The sequence below is a fragment of the Mastomys coucha genome, unplaced genomic scaffold, assembly GCF_008632895.1.
Source record: "Mastomys coucha isolate ucsf_1 unplaced genomic scaffold, UCSF_Mcou_1 pScaffold23, whole genome shotgun sequence".
Lineage (NCBI taxonomy): Eukaryota > Metazoa > Chordata > Mammalia > Rodentia > Muridae > Mastomys > Mastomys coucha.
The window spans coordinates 115,713,706-115,719,444 of record NW_022196906.1 but is presented as its reverse complement, the minus strand read 5'-3'; the positions used below and the strand labels follow the sequence as shown (position 1 = coordinate 115,719,444).

Genomic DNA, 5,739 nt, shown 5'->3' with positions numbered 1-5,739 from the left:
CCTCTTCTGATGCGTCTGACGATAGCTGCAGAAAATTACGCCAGAGCGAGCGGGCCGAAGCAAGCCTGAGCAGAGGTCCTGAGATCAACAGCAGCCACACACATGATCGAACAGTCATCTGTACAGCTACAGTGTACTCATACACATAAAAAAAAAAAAAGAAAAGAAATTAAAAAAAAAAAAAGTAAATGTCACTTTTATTTCCTCAAAGTGATAAGATGAAAGCCATACCCAAGCTGTGAAAATACATGGCTTGGGCTAATCCCAGAGCATTTCTTTCTCTGTTTTATCTCTGGACCTAGATCTGGAACCTCCTAGCCTCCATACAATCTAATCATTCAAATTGACTGATTCAATCTGGCTTGACTTGGTTTCGGACTGAATGGTTCTGTTTGGCCTCATACTAACTTTGGCAATATATTCTAATCTTCTGGCTCCTTCTCATTCTCTGGCTTATTTTGTCTTCATCTGTGTCTAGCTTGTTCTCTCTGAAACCTGACTCTGTAGAACTGTCCCAGCAAAACTGCCACGCACACACATACCACACATACACATATACACATACACACCACACCACACCACACCATACACCACACACACACACCACATATACACATATAGACATACACACCACACCACACCACACCACACCATATACCACACACACATCACAATACACATATACACATACACACCACACTACACCACACCACACCATACACCACACACACACCACACATACACATACATACATACACACCACACCACACCATACATCACACACATACTACACACCCACCACCCATCACACACCACACCATACACACACACACACCATACACATACCACACATCACACCATACACATACCATACATACACACCACACCACACCATACACCATACACCACACACACCACACATACACATACACACATACTACACCACACCACACACATACCACATACCCACCACCCATCACATACTACACACCACACACACATACACACAACACTACACACACACACTACATACGATATGCATACCACACATACACACATACAACACACATATCATACCACAACACATGCAAACACCACATACCACACATATACCACATATCACACACACACCACTCACCACACTACACACACACAGACACCCCACCCATCACCCCCACACACCACATACCACACACTCACCATATACCATACATATACCACATACATGCAACACACACACATATCACACCACACCACACACATATCACAACACACACAACACACACATATACCAATACTACACACACACCACCCACCACACCATACACACACACACACCACATACCACACATACACCACCCACCACAACACACACACATACCATGTACATTATACCTTTTCTCTCTCCCTGCATTGCTCTTAAGTAGCCTCTCTTTCCTGTGCTGTTCTCATGAGAGTGGGCATGTCCTACCTCTGACTCATTCTGTCAAATCTTTCTCTGACTCACCACTGTGTCTGTCCCTCAATTAGATGTTACTTTCAAACATGGCTGTTTCCTTCTACAAACTAAACTTATCTTCACTGTTAGAGAATAAAGGTATATAATAAGGGCATGTCTGTATTCCAGCCAGATCATGCCTTTAGATGTGATCCCTTGCTAGAGCAGCCATGTGTCTGGATTAAAATTCTTCTCCATCTTCCCCCTTTCTGTTTAAGCTAAAAATTATACACAGTTTAACTGTTACAACAGAAACAATTATCAGTCCAACCAATCTAACAGTCTTTGTCATCACAAAGATCCGTTGGCACAATGACCCTTCCTAGTTGCTATCCTGATTGTCCATTTCAGCATTAAGGATTTCCAATCTGCCAGGCTGATGTGTAATCTGCAGCTCTCTCAAGTGTTCGAGGGCCACCTATCTATCTAAAGTAATCTAAATAAACAGATGTTGCTTGTTTCTTGCTACTTTCTGCTTAACTTTAAAGATATATACAGGAGGCCAAATAAAGCTCATTTCTACAATTAAACTAAATTAGCACCTAACATGACTACAAATTATATATAATAGGTGACTATTAATGTGCATTTCTTAATTACCCTAAACAATTTACAATATTAGCTTTCATAAGACTAGAACTTTACATTATATTTTTACAGAAATCGCATGTATACAATACCTTAAACAAGAGTTGGGCCATACATACAGTATATTGTAGCAAATATAACCTTAAATTTCTATCAGTATATAAAAATATATGGCAATCTAAAATATTTGAGACTTGTTGTTCTTTTCCAGTCTGAAAGAACACACAATAATCCACCTTTCTTTTCCTACCAAGGAGATCCAGTAATCCACCATTTTTGTCCTTTTACTCCCTCTTCCTCTTTCTCTACCTAACACTAGACAGGAGAGAAAGAAAGATGGAGGGGAAAGAGAGAAAGAGATCCTTAAATCTAACCTCCTTTATTTCATTTCCCCCCGATCATGATTAATAACAACACGCAACCAACTCCCTCCAAGTATCAATAAACGTCCATAACCCACCAAATGACCAAAACCTCCCGCTTTTGGAGATGATTGTGTCATGTTCTTAAGATGGCTGCCTGATGGTTGAGGTCAAAGGCGTCTTTTGAGGACCCTAGGAAAGCTGGATATGGGCCAAGTCCTGGGAGAGCTGAGTGTTTTATTTGCAGTCCAGGCTCTGTGGGATAGGAAAGTGAAGGGGTTAACTGAAGTCCTGGCTGAAGCAGGCTGCTTTGAAGCTGTCCTGGATGCAGTGTTTGAGGAAACAGCAGCGGAGTCAGTCTGTGAGGCTGGGTCACACTGCTTGCTTTGTCTTCACTGGGGTCTGGTCCTTTTGCTCTGAAAATACACAAACTTTTAAAAGTAGTATCGCAGGTATGTTTCCGCATTAACATATGTATGGAATGTACAGTGTGCACAAATCAGCTTATGATGAATCTCTGCTCTGTGTTTGAGCAGATGAACGGCATTTGTCAATTTTTATGAGTCCATTTGGACTGCATAACCAAACTGTAAACCTCCATCCATGCCATAAGAAAGAATGGCATGTAATAGGTCATGAGGATCAGGTAGCCAAAGAGATTCATTGGCTACAGCAAAGACATTCATGGCTTATCCAGTCTCTGAGCCGTTTCCATGTAAGGGGATCTGCAAACATGTCAACTGCTTTGTTGCCAGAGCAGCCATGTTGCTGGATTAAAATTCTCCACTGTGGTACGTAGACATCCATGCAGGAAAAACACTCATAACATAATATTTTTAAAATGTTTTAAATTGTAGGTAGTGTCTTAGCATGCTATTGCTCTGAAGAGATACCAGGACCACAGCAACTCTTATAGAGAAAATATTTAATTAGGGCTGGTTTCAGAGGTTCAGTCCATTACCATTATGGTGGGAAGCATGGCAGCATGCATGTCTGTGATGCTGAAGAAGGAGCTGAGAGTTCTACATCTTGATCCACAGGCAGCAAAAGGGGACTGTCTCCTACACTGGATGGAGCTTGAGTGTAGGAGACCTGAAATCCTGTCCCCACAGTGACATACTTCCTTCAGCAAGGCCACACCTCCTATTAGTGTCATTCCCCATGGGCCAAGCATTCAAACACATGAGTCTATGGGGGCCATACCTATTTAAACCCCCACAGGGAGCATATCTCAATAATATCAAGAATGATATTTGTGTTGATATGAGTATAACATGTGATCTTGAGCAGACTGTAAGCCTGATAAAAGATAGTTTGTGGACAGCCATCTCCACCTGAAACAAGACAACCCACCTGTAACAACACATGTATGGGCAAGAGCACACACATGATTCCCACACTGCTGGGATAACATATATTAACAGTAGATTATGGAATCTCTTTCTAAAACTGTTGAACAGGGGAAGAGGGATGCCAGGATATGACACAGCTGGAGAAGCCACCATGAATATTAGCTAGCACTATCAATTAGAATCTTGGGACACTCAGCGTTGGGTGGGCATCATACCCAACACTTTATGACTCTTATGAAGATGAGTCACGTGTATGATTCAGATGGAGCTGGGTCTGACTGCTCTCGTCTTTTTTGTTGTGTTTATTTGGATCTATATTGGTATTTCTCCCCCCCCCCCCCAAACCTAATGGTCACAGTCAGCTTTGCTGCATTTGGGACATTTTAAAGTGCTTGTTAGAAAGCAACACAGTCCCATGGGACTCTTGCTCTTCACAGAAAGATCCATTTTCAGCTTTATGTGCTTTGGTAGAGGAAGCTTAAGTTGGTGTGGGCTCCAGGGCAAAGCAAGGACCAGGCTGAGCCTCTGAGTCTCTGCGGAGGTCAAAGGTCAAACGTAAATCAGATAACATTTCCTAGGTCTCTTCCCTGGTGGAGCAGACTCCTCCTGCAGAACGGTCCATTCTCCCATGCTCTCCACATAGCGGCAAGGACCCTGCAAAGGAGTCAGAGATCCCGACCTGTCCTTTTAAATGCTTTCAATTTTAGGTAACTTTGTGCCATGTCGGATTTCATTCTAGAATATTCCAACTTATCTCAGCAGTGAATTCTTTCCCCTTCTGGATGTGCTGCCATTTTAATGCTGAATTTTGTTTTCTTCTGGAGTCATTGGCTTTGAGCGCTCAATGAAACAGTAAGGAAATGGGTCTGGTCAATCCATCCCTTCCTTATTGCTAAATGTAATTCTGAAATAATATGCTGGGTTTAGTTAATCCTTTCAAAGGGAAAAAGCTTTATTTACATGGCTTAATATTAGATTGAAATCTGAAAGAGACGGATTTGGAAATGCACTCAGGATGGGTAAAATGAAAGGGTCAAGGAACACTGTGTGAATAAGAAGAGTGAACGGACTTCTGAGCCTTCTTCCTAAACTAGCTCCTCAAACAGGCATCCAGGCAGGAGTTGCAGAGGCACTGAATACAATCAGCTGTAACAGACATCAATGACCTCTGAGAGGAAACTGCCGAGCCAGACAGCCCTGTGGTGAACCTCGCTGCTCTCAAGAAAACCCACTGATGGCCTTGAGTTCCCCGCTGGCTTCTCGATGTCCCTTTCAATGTCGTTACACAACAGCAAGCATTTAATTTTGTCTCTCGGGTCTGTAGGTCACTGAATCTGACCTGTGTTTAGCAGCATATTGGCTGGAAATTGGGTTTGAGTCTGCTCCAAGGAGCAAAGTTTTTCCCATGGCAGAGGCAGGAAGGCCAGCCAATCACACATGCGTATTCAAGCCACTGTTCCTGCCGCACTTACTGGCATCACACTGCCCAGAGTCAACAACATAGCCAGACACAAAGCTGAGGCGTAGGAGCAGTTCACATGGCAGAAGGGCCAAGATAAATATAATGTGGCCCATCCAGGGGTTGCACCCGATCAGTCCTAATGTGAGGATGCTGTAACACTGAGAGCAGACAGAGAGACTCAAGCAACAAATGGTATTTCTCTCAGTTCTGGAGATGGACACCAGGGAACTGGTACCTGCAGAAGCTTCCTGGCTTTCTGTGTCTTCACACGGCAGGTGTGTGTGCTTACCCAGCACAGTACATGGGAGAGAGACAGGGACAAGAGAGAGGGGAGAGAGGTGAGAGAGGGGAGAGAGGGGAAAGAGGGGAGAGAGGGGAAAGAGGGGAGAGAGGGGAGAGAGAATTCACAAGGCAGGGTCTGTGTGCTCACCCACCACAGTACACCAGAGAGAGACAGGGACAAGAGAGAGGGGAGAG

At 43.5% G+C, this 5,739-nt stretch overlaps 1 long non-coding RNA gene across 1 annotated transcript in view; it reads right to left on the bottom strand.

Annotated features, from left to right (window-relative positions):
- Window positions 1–2,674: 2,674 nt before the first annotated feature.
- The window catches only part of LOC116072976, a 35,881-nt gene continuing 32,816 nt past the window's right edge, over window positions 2,675–5,739 (bottom strand). The window contains exon 7 of the long non-coding RNA XR_004111612.1: window positions 2,675–2,864. This is a non-coding gene — a long non-coding RNA (uncharacterized LOC116072976). The remainder of the gene's footprint in view (window positions 2,865–5,739) is intronic.